The following is a 16,213-nucleotide window of genomic DNA, read 5'->3' as shown; positions in this document are numbered from 1 at the left end:
AATGTAAAAGAGGTGAACGAGAGTGAAAATCTCTCTTTTGTTAGGGCACTTTTGAGATTGCATTTATTTAAAGGAAAACTAATGAAAGGGCTTGAAAACTTTGAATTTTAATGATAAGGACAAAATAAAGGGTAAAGTGAATAGTAGCAGGTTTGACTTTTTAGTATAAAAATGTGGTTTTTTTTTAAAGTAAACAGTACCGTAGGCATTTCGTTAAAACTCCCTTTATTTAAAGCGTCTATAAAAATAAGCGTTTTTGTTAGGTTGGTGTTATCTATATAACAATTTTTTACTTTTGAGACATCTGTTTCAATTTTCGACTGTTAAATCAAATGAATTGAAGAAGATCAATGGATAAAAATTAACAAGGGTGTGTAAGAAGTAAAAATTAAAGTAGAAATAGCATTGCCCTTTTGTTATTATTGCTTTACCTAAAAACTCGATGATTTAGAATTAAAGTACTTCGTGAAGAAGCAATTGGCTAGTGTTTTATTAAGAAGCATTTGACAGGTCTCAAAAGATTCACAAGTGCTTCTAACTCTTTTTATCAAACATAGACAAGTTTTTTTGGTTCATTCGAACTCAGAAGAGATTAGCCATTTAAATCTCAAAAGGAAATTGCTATGGATACTATAAAAATTCCATTATGCACTTCTTACAAGTGTTTTTTTTTAATTATAAAACATTTAAAATACAAAATAAGATTTTTAGAATGTCCATAACAATTTTCATCTCGAAATATCATTATATGTTGGCTTAATTGGATTAATAGTCCCCTTGATGATAGGGTAGTTGGAAAATTGTGCCTATGGTTAAAAAATTGGAATTTAAGCTCATGTGGTGAACTTTTTTAGGATTTAAGCCAAAAATTGAAAATTTTGTCAATTCTTCGTTACTTGTTAGCACATAAGGCTCACATGTGAGGCTTGAAAAGATAAAGTTAGCCTCACGTGCTAACGATTAATAGAGAGTTTCATTTTAGCCTCATATATGTGACTTACATGCTCATAATTGACAAAGAGTTCACAGAAATTTTAATTTTGGGCCTTAATCTTAACAGACTTCACTACAAAGGTTTAAATCCTAATTCTTTTACCACATAAATTATCTTCCAACTATCGTAGACTAATAATCCAATTAGGCCTTATATGTTTCATATTGGTTCATTTTTACTTTTCTCTGCTAGTTGTATTGGTTTTGGTTTTAGTGCGTTAATGGGATAGCATTAAGATGGGGAAATGCGCTTTGGTGGGATTCCAAATCATGATCTTGGTGGTGGGATTGGGATGTGGATGCGGATGGGGAAAAGAAAAAGATATTGGATATGGATTCTCTCTCTCAATCCTCAATCCTTTTGGAATATTGTAAATTCTGGGTTCTATTGTTTTGTTTATGCGTAGTAGTGTAAAAACAGTTGCACATCTCACTGTTTTCTTTTGATTTTATAACGTGTAACATATACTATTCTTATTTATTTTCTCATAGAGTTCGTTGTTCTTAAATGTATGTTACGGTTAGTTATTCACACATTTAATTATTTATTTATAATATAAAGAAAAACATCTTCAAACATCTTCATATACATCAACGGTCAAATTTCATTAACACGTGAGTTGGTGACATGTTAGTCGCATACGAAATTGGCTATTCATACGTGAAAGAAAAACAATGAGAGTGCATTGTTTACTCCGTGAGACAGCATATCATGTGATGTTGATGTTGGAATATCATATCATATGATGTTGACTATACATTACCTTTTCTTAATAAAAAATCTTACTCATCACATTTTTTATACTCCATATTTTTATACTATATCTGTGTCATATCTATAATATAGATAAAACCTAAATGTATTGGTAGGGCTTACTTCTAATAGAGAAGCGGTATAATAAGAAAAATATAATAAGTGTAACATTACTTTCTATTAATATCAAGTCATTTTTGTCTGTAAACAATATGTCAATATTTCAGGTTTTTATTTACAAAGAAAATAAAAAAATAATAAAACAAAGAGAAAAATTGGGATGTTCAGTGGAATTTCGTTCATCTTAAAATCTAGGTAAACGACTCATGAGCACAAAGATGATCCACAAAACTAATTAAAAACAAGAAAAAAGAAGAAAGTTGAAAGAGACTCGGAGATGAGGAAAATGTTAATAAAAAGGAGTTGGTATCAACTTTTTTGTTATGTAATGTTGTTTGATTAATAGTTTCGTCTAAATTTTAGGTCACCTTTTTAATATAAATTCTGCAAAAAATAAAGCAAACTAAAAATCTTTAAAACTTTTGATTAAAGTTGTCAAAATCTTCAATATTAAGTAAGAAATATAGTTTGTCTAATTATTGTAGAACCATTAGATGAGTAAACAATTTTGAATATAGTTAATCTGTAGCATAAATGATCTTTTAAGGAGGAGCTAGACAGGTTTATATCATCATATAATATTGATATTGAGTATTAACGAGGTTACAAAAGAGTACTTAACCGTTTACCTGTGAAATTCACGGTTCTAGTTATGAGAATAAACACACAGATTATGGGTATAATCGTTTACCCGTGAAATAAAAATAGATGATTATGAGTATTAACGCGATTACAAAAGAGTACTTATTTAACAATTTGTTTAATATTTGTAAAGTTCATCGCCGCTCATGTCTCTCTCCTCGCTGCCCTATCTCTCGTCACCGCCAAAACATTTTCGTCAGTTTGATGCTAGTACTGTACTAGTCAACCTAATAAAAAGGATGAACCCTAAACCCTAATTATGTCATAAATAGAGTAATAATGCATGCCCTAAATGTTTGAATTAGTGTAGTTATCAGTCACAATTAGATCTTTAAACATTAGATAAAATTATTGCCAAGAACTTGCTTATCACAAACCAAATCTGTACAATAAAAAACATCAATCAAAACTTAAAATTTGAAGAAAATAAACTATTTCAAGAATTGTCTGATAAATATGAGCAAAGTGAGATTGTATCATCCAAACTCAGCTCTCTAGAGATGAAAAATACTCTCTAAATTTCGGCAATGCATCATGAATATGTAACTGTAATAATGTCATTTCTTCAATGAATGAAATCTAACCTCATTTAGTAACATGTGCCTAACTTGGACATTTATTTGGTGGTACTTCTTCTTTTATAGAAAGAAATTTCAAGTTCGAAACAGTTTTATTCTATTTTTTTTTTATAGTTATGATATTTGGGTTAGGAGTTGAGTTATTAAATTCGTCATTCGTTGAAGTCGAACCTAAAACCTCACACATACCAGTAGACAAAAATACTGCTAGACCATAGTGCTAGTGGCATCTTTGTTCAAATGATACCAATACTCCTAGATTTTTAGTTTATAGAAGAAAACTTAGTCGTTGGATGATTGTTATGTCACTCAAATGCTGCTGGAGTTGGAAAAGGAAAAAACGATACACGCATTGACATATGAATATGGCAACTGAATGAGCAGTTGACCAAGAGGTGTTCTCTAACACTCCTCTTAGATCTCAAAAAAAAAAAAAGATTCAAGAACTAATGCTTTAATTTTTTTTTTATACACACATAAGTGTTAAAATAAATAAAATAAATTTACACTTGAGCTTCGTATATGTTAGCATCACACAGTTACATTAGCAAATGATGTAAACAATGAAACAAAAAGCACTTGAAAGTGGGTAAAAACGGTAGATTTGTTGGTTTAATAGAAAATGTGTATGAGTATTACAATTTGGCACGAAACTAGTTTTTGCAACATCGGACTTTTATTGGCTCTGGCCCGAAAGAAAACAAAAGAAACTACTTTTTGCATTAAAAAAAAAGGGAACTTTAACGAAAAGCACCCGGTACTGTTCACTTTAACGAAAAACCACATTTTTACATTAAAAAGTCAATCCTGGTACTATTCACTTTACCCTTTATTTTGTCCTTATCATTAAAACTCAAAGTTTTCAAGCCCTTTTCATTAGTTTTCCTTAAAAAAAAAACACTAGTGCAAAATTGACATCATCCACTTCGATATTTGGCTTCTTTTGTGTATTATTTTTTGTGCCACACAAAAAAGAATGAGAAATTTAGTATTGGGTCCACTGTTAATGTGGCGTTACGAATCATACCGTGCCGTGCTTAGTTTAAATGGGGTTGGGCCGTGCCCGTACCATGCTCGTGCCGTTTGGCACCTTTAATGGACACTAAGTTATACTCGAACCAAGTCAATAATTATTTGGCTCGAACAAAATATGACCGTTTTACATTCTCTCTAAAAAGAAGGAAAAGAGCCCTGTAATATACATTCTACTAATTATTATGCGCCGGGATGAGGGACCTTAAAATTCTATGGTTCTTAAGTTAAATATTTTAAGAGTGCAATACAAAAGATTAGATAGGACTTTACAAATGACTAGATGTAATACATTTGCAACTCAAATTTAACCATTTGAAAGTTTTTTGTTTTGTGGTCGTTGTAATCATCTTGTAGTGCGTATTTAACAATTAAATATAAAGTTACTTGGTATTTGTCAATAGCATTAATATTTGGTGGTATATTAATATTTAATTTTTTTGTAAGTAAAGGGCCTAGGAGCATCTTGAATGGAACCTTAGGTCATCTCCAACCGAAGGGTCCAGATGGTCAGAAGGTCGAAAATAACCTGAAAATCGTCTCCAACTGAGGACTAGGCCAGAAGGCTTGTGAGCCCCACTGGACAAAAAAGGGCCAAAGGGCCAACCGGCTGGCCACATGTTGACTTCATATTTAATTTTTTTTAACAGTTTTATTTTTTTATTTTTTTAGGGTCAAAATTTTCTAAAAAAAATATTTAATTATGGGTTTAGATTTTTTGGGCCGAGAAAGGTGATTTGGTCAAAGTTCGGGTGTTCATTTTATAAGCATGTTTCCTTGCTCATTCATCTCCCACGGCCGATGTGGGACAATTATAATGGATGTAGTTTTTTTCCTATAAATTTAAGTTGTAGTTTTTAAATTTAAATAATAAATTATGTTTGGCCTTTTGGCCCTCGGTTGGAGATGGTTTTTTGCGACAGGGCTAAAACGAGCCCTATGACCCTCGGTTGGAGATAGTAAGAAATATGGCCATGCACTGTTCATTAAAATATTAATTTCTTGGAGGGCCAAAATGAGCCATTTGGCCAGCCTTCGGTTGGAGATGGCCTTAAATGGAGGCCCTCCAACCTAGTTCCTAAACATAGGGACCAAAGGCTTCCAATGGGTTGGAATAGAAGTGCTCAAAATATCTCAATATATAGAGACTTGCCTGATACCTCAAAGAAATCATCAAATGTGAAGACTATATTATAGAAACTCAAGGAGTGAGCCCACTGTTGATTTTCAGTGGGAAACAACCCCATCTACGTGGGAGCCTTCTCTTTTTGGTTTTTTTTTCTTGTTTTGGGAATGTCGCACAACAACTTTTCTTTTTGGTTTTTCTCTTCCAACAGTAGATTTAACTTTTTAAATTTTATCAACAGCCACAATAATCCAACAAAATGAACAAAGAGTTTTAGTCCCTACATTTAGGGATAATACTATAAGGATCTCATATTGCAGACAATATTCCTTTAGAGAGCCAAATATTCCCTTAAAATCCCTAAATGAGTCCTCAAAGTTGATGGTGAAAGTCCTTATTTGATGCTCTAAACTTTGACCCACATGTATGACGAGTTTGATATCTAATTATTTGATTGACATATTATACAACAAAGCCTAAATCCTCTCTTAGTGTAGAATATCATTGTTAAAACAAAAAAGTTTGTGCTTTCAAAGTTTCCTCGAGGGTAAATCAATTTCTATCGGAGTTATTTTTGTTTTACAGACGATAACGTTAGTGAGTTAAAGTTTAATTGTTAGTTATTAGTGGGTTAAGAGAGATCGGGTGGGTCAAACCCGTACTATGGTGCATAAATATCATTACTTTTCTCTAGTACTGTAAAACGTCCTCTGCAATTCATAATATTATCTTAATGCACTTCCAAACTTACACGCACCTCTCGAAGCCCTAGCAACGCTCATCACTCTTGCCAAACCAAGACCTACGAATTGCATGGGAATGAAATAGAGTATGCATGAATGAAAGTCCAATTTTCAGAACACAAGCTTTCAAGTGAGGGTTCTCATGACACTCACACCATTACACACACTTGTCACCATTAAAAGATGGTCACTGAATACAATCTACAAAGAAATAACTCTTATTTAGTTAAATATTTTCCATTTTTTTTTATTACCGAAATTTTATATTAATCTACACTAAGAGAATGCGTACGTTTAAATCAGAAAAGTAATGAGTTTAAACTCGAAACACTTCGGAGTTCTTGAACTGTAAAATTAAGCGAGACTAATCCACCGACCCACCTCGTCCAGAACCTCTGTTGCATGAGCTCCATCTCACACCACAATGTAGAGGCACAGATTCAAACCCGTTAAACTTGATCAGTTGTTAGGCCCTAATTGCCAAACAGTTGTGGGCTTGTTTTGGGCCTCGGAGAGCATTGGGAAGAAGAGTGATAGTGAAGTTGTTAATTGTGAGACATTGGAGGACACTAAACCCTTATCCCTCAACAAGTCACAGTTTAATTGGAATAAGGAAACCAGTTTAACGAAGTGTTCTAAAAAAACAGTCTAGGCCTACGCATTGGGCGTTGGTCATGTTGACTGAGATATACACATCAGCTAATATAGCAGCAAAGTTTGACAGGTGGCTTACACATCAGCAAAGGTAGTTAGGATTGTTGGTAAACTGTTATAAAGGATGAGAAAGTTAGTTGTATTGTTAGTAGCTTATCTGTGAAGCTAAGACTATTACCTATATAACAAAAATCCTTGTAATCACATATCAATTCATTCAATACAAAAGATCATTCTCTCTCTACATTCTTTTGCAATATTTCTTCTTTGTTTTTCTTCTTCTTCGATACTGAGGGTAGTGTTTATAGGTCAGCTGCCATGATTAGGCTAGAATCAGGAGAAAAATCGGTAAGGAAATTAGTGGGAGAGTCAAGGTGGCCGTCTAGATGGTCTAAGCGGTCTAAGGTGGAGCCTAAGCGGCTCTCAGTATGATGCAAATGTCAACTGCAATATGACTGTTGAGCAAAAATTGTACATAATATGTAAACAAATAATTCACTCGACACAATTTCACCCTCGTTCATTTTTCCGAAGAGGGTTTTATTAATTCGAGTTCGACCCATTCTAGGCTACGCGCCTATTAATTACAACCCTTCTTTTGGAAAGGCATACCCTTTGATTCTAATTTGAATAAATCATAACTTGAGGATTTGGGTGTTTGTTTGATTTTGTGATTGCATCTAGGTAGAATCCTAGATTGCCTACGTACCCTCGTTGAGGGATCAAGTCACTCGTAGTTCATGGATTTGGTACTTATTTGGATTTGATGCCTTGTGCAGTTTTAGCTCATGCGGGCGAGGAGCATGGTGCCTTATGCAGTTTTAGCTCATGCGGGCGAGGAGCATAGTGCCTTATGCAGTTTCAGCTCATGCGGGCGAGGAGCATTTGAAAATTTGATATGGCTTCATGCCATTTGAGACTTTTCTTCGGCTTTGTGCCATTTGAGACTTTTCTTCGGCTTTGTGCCATTTTGGTATTTGATAGCAGGAGTGAATTTAGTTTATATAAACCAGGGATTCGTTTCGGTTTCTCGGTTGTGTCTAAAACTTGATATTAGACTGCCTACGTATCCTTAACGGAATCAAATCGGCGTAGTTCATTAATTTTGAGACTCATTGAGGCTTTGTGCCATTTGAGATTTTTCTTCAGCTTCATGCCTTTTGGGATTTGACGTGGCTTCATGCCATTTGAATTTTGATGTGGCTTCGTGCCATTTGTAATGTGAAACGGCTTTGTACCATTTGAAGCGGCTTCATGTCATTCGTAATTTGAACCGGCTCGCTTCTCTTTTACTCTTCGTAGAATTTGTAGTTACTTGGTCAAAGTAACAGAAGTGAATTTAGTTTATATAAACCAGAGATTCGTCTTGATTTCACGGTTGCGTCTAAAACTTGATATCAGACTGCCTACGTATCCTTACAGAATCAAACCGGCGTAGTTCATAAATTTGAATGAATTTTGTGTTCAGATTTTTAGGAAAATGAGGAGCCATTTGGATTGGATTTGAATAATTAATAGGTAATGTAAATGACCCATTAATTTGAGTAGGACAAACTGGGAGGTTTTTTTAGGACCACGTCACATCCACTCTTTCTTCTCCACTTGAGCGAACTTCCCGTGAAATACTTAGTTCAAAGTGGAATGAGATTTGCTTTTCCTTTCATTAGAAAATGGGATTCAAAGTCTATCCCACGTGAGGTCATTTAGAGAACCTTTTTTTTTATTTTCAACCCCATTAAAAAAAAAGAATGGGATTTTGAACACATTTTGAATTTTCAAGCTTTCTGACAACTTTGCTCCGCCCTTTTTTCTATGTGACTTTTTAAAGCTTTTAAGTTCAACCACTATTCTTCCTGTGGGCAAAACTTCACGTGAGGTGCACAGATTTTGTTCACCCTTTTCCTTCACCTTGCGAGATGGTTTTTTTAAGTCTCTTTTTTCCAATTCTAACACACGATGCTCTTTCATCAGAAACCAAAGGTAGTTCCGCAATATTTTGGGCTCCCGTGAAGTTCGCCATGTTTTTGAAATTCCTTTTGGGTTTGTCAACCGTTGATTTTCAAACGAAGATGGGTAAGATTTAGTGGAACTCAAACTCTTTTGAATTGTTCTAATTTATCTTCTTTTCCCCTTAAACCGTAGAGACCTTTTTATGCAGGCCACGGGCACTCTTTTCTTTCTGCTGTACTACTTTGCTTGTGTACTTCCTTTGTGGATCAGAGACTTGAAAACGAAGAGGGGGAGAAATCAAGCAGGTTACCCATTTTCGTTTTATGTTCTGGGTTTGTTTTATGTATTTGAAGTGGAATGAAACTCTAACTGTAATGAATTTTATCAATTCTTTCGTGCAGAGTCCCAGGAAACGACATCTCTTCAATTGGTTGTTGGTCAAAACCATTTTGCAGCCCCGAGTTAGTTGAAGACAATTGTTGATTTATGGCTCCGAAGGTGAGAGTTTGTACTCTGGAATTTGTAGTAACGTACTCATAATATCTGCTATACTTTTGGATGGGTTTTGATGTATTATCACTCTCTGGCATTTCTGTTTCTACATAGATGATTATTTTGACTGGTCTTGACAGTGAGCATTTCAATACGTGTTCCATTTATGTTTTGTCTTCGATGCTTGCCACTTTTTTTCTCAACTTGAGACAGCCTGAACCTTTTTTTAATCCAACTTTTCCGTGGTAGAGAAGCAAATTTCTTTTAGCTATCTATTTAAAGATTGGGAAATTTCCTTTCTTTCCTTGTCTTTATCAATGGTTGAATTGGGGACTTTCTTTTGTGGACTTTAGACCAAACATGAGTCGGTCAAGGGGAGTTTAGGCTTTATTTTCCTTTGCAAACCATCTTTTCCATTTTTTCCTTTTTCTTGGACTCTATCCCCAATAAGTTTTCATAGGATTTTTAGCCAAAGGCATGCTCCATATCTTGTACCCGTGAGCAGCAAAGAAAACACCAAACACGATAATTTCTTTCCTCTTGAGTTTCATCTTGGTATATGTTTCTTCCTTGCTACTTTTCTTCATAGAGACCAAATATGAGTTAGTCAAGGGGAGCAAAAGTTGCATTTTGCTTCTTTTCCCTTGTTTATTTGTCCACAAATGCATCTGTTTTCTCATTGGACCGCAAAGAATGAGTTTCTTCTGGCTTTATGCAACACGGCATTTGCCAAACCCATCTACTTCAAGTCGCATAATGTATGGACGGCAGGTATGGGTTACTTAGACTTTGATTGGAACTTCACGGGGTGGTCTAGGCCATCCCGAAGAAATTCATGGGATTTTTGGAGATCATTTCTGCTGCAGTTAGTGGTTCAGAATCTCCACCTCCATCTGTTTGGTGCAGAAAAAATACCAAACAACGAAACAAAGGAAACAAAAAAAACTAAAAGAAATATTAGAAAATTTGATTTGTCCTTCTCTGTTTTTTTTTTCCTTTTTTCCCTTGCGTTGTGGACCATTGCCAAGCAAAGGGGAATGTCATGGACCCTTGCCTGGTGGTCTTCGGCTGCCATTTTTTTTCCGTTGCTTCTTCCTTCGTGTCCTTCTCTGTTTCTTGTATATATATACAACATAACAAAAATCAAGAGAAAAATAATTTTAACAGGGCTTTGTTTTATACCTGGTGATGAATATTCTTCCTTGGTTCTTGACTTTGAAAGCACGAATAATTGAATTCCTTCTCTTTTCTGGCAGCACTTCGTCACTCTTGGTATTTTCTCTCAATGTTTCTCTATTTTTTTTGCAGAGTATCCCCTCTTTTTTCTGTCTGTTCCCCCTTTACTTGCTGCATGTGATGCTTATTTATAGGCATCCTAGGAAAGCTCTGGAATTTGCTACGTGGGGGAAGTTGGAGGCCATGATCTCCTGCCACTTTTACTTAACCTCTCCCACTAACTTGTGCAGTTTTTTTCACACCCTGCAGAGAATGAGGTTTATGTGTTGCACGTTTTCTTCCCCCTTTTGTAGGAAGAAATTCATATTTATTATTATTTTTATTTGTTTATTTCTGGATCTTGTTTTGTATGTAAGGCCCATTCTTAACTTTTGGGCTGGTTTACATCTTTGTTTTGCCTTGTAGTCTTACCCAATTTGTATGGACTCTATTTCTTTATGTTGTATATTTTTGTTGTTCAACAATGACAGCCATAGTTACAGATTTTGGTATTCGCCAGAATTGTAGAGGTGCAAAGTTTGCAAACAAACCATTGCAAGGACGAAGAAACCGAAAAGTTAAACCTTTTTTGTTACTTGACTAGACGACACCGTTTAGGGTAAATATTTTGACTTGTTAAATTTTTAGGCGTGGCATATTTACTCCCATTCATTTCGCCAAAGATCAGGATAATCTCATAGAATCCCAATGTACTTTGACAGGATATACTAATCCACGTAAAAAATAGAGAACTTTTATGAAAATGACTTGAATTAATTTTTTTTAATAAAAAACAATGCTATAACTTTATTTAATTAAAAGACTTCAATTTTAATGAAAAGTTCTTAAATTTTAATAAAAAAAGACAAAAGAACTTAAATTTTAATGAAAAAGACATAATTTTGATATTAAAAAAAAAATTTAGAAAAAATCTGACACGCGAACCCTCGCATCCTCACACTGTTTATGAAACCTTTACACTGTTTATGAAACTTACGATACTGTTTATGAAACTTACTGCACTGTTTATAAAAACTTACGACACTGTTTATGAAACTTATACACTATTTATGAAACTTGATGGTACTACATCCTTCTCTCCCCTTCTTGAATTTTCTTAGCACATTCTAACCTTCCAAACACATTTTCTTCTTCTAATTTTCTTCAATACTCATCAAATTTTCTCTATATGTCTTCAATTTCTTAACTTTCTACACCAATTACTTAATTTTCTTCTATTGTCCACCCATCTACAGCTTCCTCTTCTCCTCCACCTACAATCTCACCTTCTCTCTTTGCAAAATAAAAAAATAACACAAATGAAATCACTAAATTCGAATTCACCCATGGATATGAGTCCAGATCGTACCTCCGCTTCATGTCCTTCAATGGGAAAAAAATGACTATAAGGTTGTGAGGCTTGTTAGGGTTTTGCTTCCACACGAGAATGTCGTCCTTGAAGTTAAGGTTTACTGCCTTAGGTCAGATGCTTGGAGAAGAATAACTGTGATGCCTTCTTTTTCAAATACTGTGATTTCTTGGCAATCTAGATGTACCTTCTTTGATGGAGTTATGTATTGGATTATAATGGAGTATTCTCGCACTTCCATACTTGCTTTTGTTTTGGGCAGTGAGGTTTCTCGAAAGATTGTGCTTTCATTACAAACTCCAAAGTAATTGGTATCTGAGTTTCCAAGGTGCTTGCAGCAAGCAAAACGTGAAGGATTTGTTATATCAGTTTCTATGGGGGGATGTGCCTAGTGCAAGTTGGGTTCTTTATGATTTTTTTTCTTTTGTGCTTATCATTAAATAAAGTTAGTGGATGATTTTTGATTAAAAATGTAAAGATTTAAAGCCTTTTTTCATTAGTTTTCCTTAAAAAATAATAATACAATTATATTTCTTTTTTATTTGATGGTATACACTATCCAATAAATATACACATTATTTTGTTTTATATTGTAAGTTTCAACACATATATACGTTCTATAATAAATTTATTAAATCTGGAAAGTGTTACTTTATAAGTTATATATTACACCATCCGAGCGTCTTTTAGAACCTTGGATTAACGTAGTCAAAATATTAGAATATCAAACTTTTGAATTAAACACAGTGAAAATTATATCAAAAGCAGCAGTAAGCTAAAGTATCCAATCCCAAATTTAAGAGATAGTTACGTTACGTCCTTGAAGAGGTTGTCAAGTTTTCTAGTTGCTAAGTACTGAATTTTCGTTAAGCTCAGCCACTCGAGCCCTTCCGAGAGCCCCTTGCAATGCTTGAATACACCAAGTATGTTCGAACCCTCTTTCATTGGTTCAAACGCTTTGCATTCAACCTAACAGTTTATGTATCGTTCTGGTTCTCTTGTTACATTTCTTAGTTTTAGGCTTGTTACTAAGTTCATAAGTGGGGATCAAACAAGTTCGCTCTCTTCATCCAACAAGCAACGCAAAAACACAACACTCTGGACATAATTCGGTAACATAGAAAAATTCTTGAGCTGTATAACTTGAACCGTTACATGCTGATAATTGGTATGGAAGTCAAAACATATGGATGTACAAGTGCTTACAACTGACTAGTGGAAAAGTAAAAGGGTTCAAGCAAAATGGACCACTTTCTCTTGTTGAATCCAACAAAAAACCCATCAGAATGATCGACTAGAAGTTCTGCTAGTGCGCCCTTGTTATTAATCGGTAGAAGCATCGGGAACAAGAGTTTTAGACTATTCTCTTTTAGTTAATGGATTTGTTAAGAAATCACCAATAATCTCTGCACATGCACTTTCCATCCTCAAACCTATGAAACCTGTTGTTCCCTCACTATGATAACCCTTCCTGAGCACTTGGACATAAACTTGATTGCAGTATTACAATCGCCACGAATATGCAAGTTCTTCAAAATCTTAATGGGTCTATCGGGCGGAAAGGTAATAAGACCAAATGCTATGGCTAGCCTTTCACTGTGATCTTTCTCTTCGCGATTTACTTCTCTTAGCATGAAACTTGTGTCTGCAACATAACCAGCTTTCTCCATTTCCTCCCCTAACTCATCCAACTTCTCATATATCTCTTTAGTTCTCATTTGAGTCCTGTCCCCAGCCTCAAATGTGTGAATTTTGTTTCCCTCATCAACCCAGCTCAAACCCGTTTCCTTTTTCACTCCACGGTCTCTTAGCATCTTCATGACTTTTGCTGCTTCCTCAAATTTTCCAGCAGCAACATAAGCATTAGACAAAAGTACATGCAGGCCAGAGCTCACAGGACCTAACTCAAAGACTCTGTCAGCCACAGAGGCTGCCAATTCAGTGTCACCGTGGATTTGACAACATGTTAATAAAGCTCCCTGTATAGTTCTGTTGGTTCTATAGGCATTTCATCAATAATTTTAACTGCTTCCTGCAATTTTCCAGCACGGCTAAGCAAGTCCACCAGGGTAGCGTAATGCTGCTCGCCTGGCTCAATCCCATACTCTTTCATGAGCCTAAAGTAATAATGCACCCTTTCAACTAACCCAGCATGGCTACAAGGATAAAGCACACACAAAAACGTAATGAAATTCGGCTTCATCCCTGCACTTTCCATCTGTTTAAACAAATCAAGAGCCTTATTCGTGTGCACATGCTGGGCACATACGACCAACATTGCATTCCACATTCCAAGATTCTTAACGGGTATCTCATCAAAACCACGATAAGCTCCTTCAATCACTCCACACTTAAGAGTACGGGGAAACCAAAGAACTACCAACAAAACTCGACAAATCGAAGTTCGTTTTGAAGCACAAGCCATATATTTGCCTCCCCAATTCAAGAAGCGTCGAACTGCCACAAACCCGTATAACACTCTGAAAATGTAAAGTCATTGACATCCAAATTTTCAACCATGGCCTGTTAAATAGTCTCAGAGCCTCCTTATCCTGACCCAATTGAGTATACCCATAAATCATCCCACTCCAAGAAACCACATTCTTCTTAGGAATTTCATGAAACACCTTCCGAGCATCCTTTATCTCTCTGCATTTTGCATACATATCGACCACAGAACTCCCCACAAACACATCAAACTCGTACCCAGTCTTCACCGCAAGGCAATGCACAGACTTCCCAACGTCAACCCGATTCAAAATCGTGCAGGACTTGGGGGCGCTCGGGTATATATGGTCATCGGGGAGCAGTTGCGCGCCAAGCATAAGACGAAAGTACTCAATGGCAAGAACTAGAAGCTCGTTCTGGGCAAAGGAGGAGATGACTGAGCTCCAAGTGGTGGATGACTTATGTGGGGTTTCTTAAAAAATTTTGCGAGAATGAAGGGGAGTTGGTTCTTGGAGTAGAAGTTGATGAGATGGTGGGAAATGAGAGGGATGGTTTGGAGGCCTGATTTGAGGACATGGGAATGGAGCTGGAGACCCTTTGGGAGGGACATTGAGTGGGTCAGAGAGAGAAGGAGGTTGCAGATGTCTTTGTAGTTTTGTTCAAAGCTTGGTTTAGAGGGGTTTGTGAGGGTTTTGGGAGATTTGGACGAAGCATTTAAAAATAGAAAACTAATGAAAAGGGCTTGAAAATTTTGAGTTTTAATGATAAGGACAAAATAAAAGGTAAAGTGAATTGTATCAGGTTTAACTTTTTAGTGTAAAAATATGATTTTTCGTTAAAGTGAACAGTACCGTGGGCTTTTCGTTAAAACTCCCTTTAAAAATTTGGGAGTTTATAGAGAGATTTGTTGCACTTTTACTTGGAACATTGTAGTTGTGGTCTTGTCTTGTGTGCAATGGACTTCTACTTCAAGAAAGTTTTTAATAGGAACTGAAAAATTTTAAAATAGTATTTGCATCCCGTTGGGGAAACAACTTAACTTCTGCATCTCTAATTTAAATGGACGGTTTCATCTGTATAATTATCAGAGAGATGGATCAAATGTTAACTTCCAACAGCACTGATATTATTCCCAACTTGGTAATTAGTACCTGCACAATTCAAGTGTGAGGTTTTATCACCCAACTTAGTAATGCACCTTCACAATTTGTGAGATGTGAGGTTTTATCATAAAAGACTTTAATATTAGTTAGAGTGCATGGTAGTACCATTCCCTCACGGTTTTGTTTTTGGGAACTCACGAGCAACTTCCCAGTGGGTCACCCATCATGGGATTGCTCTGGCCTCCTTCTCGCTCAACTTCGGAATTCCTACGGAACCCGAAGCCAGTGAGCTCCCAAAATGCCTCGTGCTAGGTAGAGATGAGAATATACATTTAAGGATCACTCTCCTGGGCGATGTGGGATGTTACATAATTCCCTAACTCTGATAGGATGTAGAATTATTAGAGAGAAGGGCCAGAGGGCCACTTCTAACAGTCTCAACTTATTAGTTACCACCTGCACAATCCGTAAGTTGTGGGGTTTTATCACAAAATGCCTCGTTATTAGTTGGAGTGGAGTTATAATATTTAAACTCTTGTTTTCTCAGAGATACGATCGATGTGGGATATTTCAACTCGACCCCTTATGTGGGACCCAATTAGTGGGTCACACGTGAGAGATCCACACACTGGCAACCAAGTGGAACCAAGGGGACTTACCCTACACGAGGGCCAAGGGACCCACCCATAACGTGGTAGTACTAGTCTGCTCCTTGGCTCTGATACAATATCAAATATCAGAGAAACGGGCTAAAGGTCCACTTCCAGCAACATTAGTATTGTCTCAAACTTGATAATTATCACCTGCACAATCCATCATACGTGGTTTCATCACAAAAAAATATCAGTATTAATTGGAGTGAGGTTGAGATATTTAAACTTGTGGATAAGACATCTTGAAACATCACCTGGTTTTACCACCCCACCGACCAATAAAAATGGAAAAACCTTTTTCTTTTTCTTTTTTGAGAAACTTTTTTGGAAAATCTTAAAAT

General features: G+C 35.8%; 1 long non-coding RNA gene and 1 pseudogene across 2 annotated transcripts; one reads left to right on the top strand and one right to left on the bottom strand.

Annotated features, from left to right (window-relative positions):
* The first annotated feature begins 8,320 nt into the window (after positions 1-8,320).
* Positions 8,321-10,781, top strand: LOC139191450 (uncharacterized). 2 transcript variants are annotated; one of them, XR_011575507.1, is made up of 5 exons: positions 8,321-8,518; positions 8,614-8,715; positions 8,801-8,897; positions 8,994-9,090; positions 10,393-10,781. It is a non-coding gene; the product is annotated as an uncharacterized lncRNA (long non-coding RNA). The 2 variants fall into 2 exon arrangements; XR_011575506.1 differs by having other exon boundaries at positions 8,321-8,715.
* Positions 10,782-12,767: 1,986 nt separating this feature from the next.
* On the bottom strand, positions 12,768-15,907 carry LOC103454394 (putative pentatricopeptide repeat-containing protein At5g52630; annotated as a pseudogene).
* Positions 15,908-16,213: the final 306 nt, after the last annotated feature.

This window comes from Malus domestica, chromosome 14, assembly GCF_042453785.1.
Source record: "Malus domestica chromosome 14, GDT2T_hap1".
NCBI lineage: Eukaryota > Viridiplantae > Streptophyta > Magnoliopsida > Rosales > Rosaceae > Malus > Malus domestica.
Note: the sequence above shows the minus strand (reverse complement) of the source record. Positions and strands in the feature narration are given on the sequence as shown.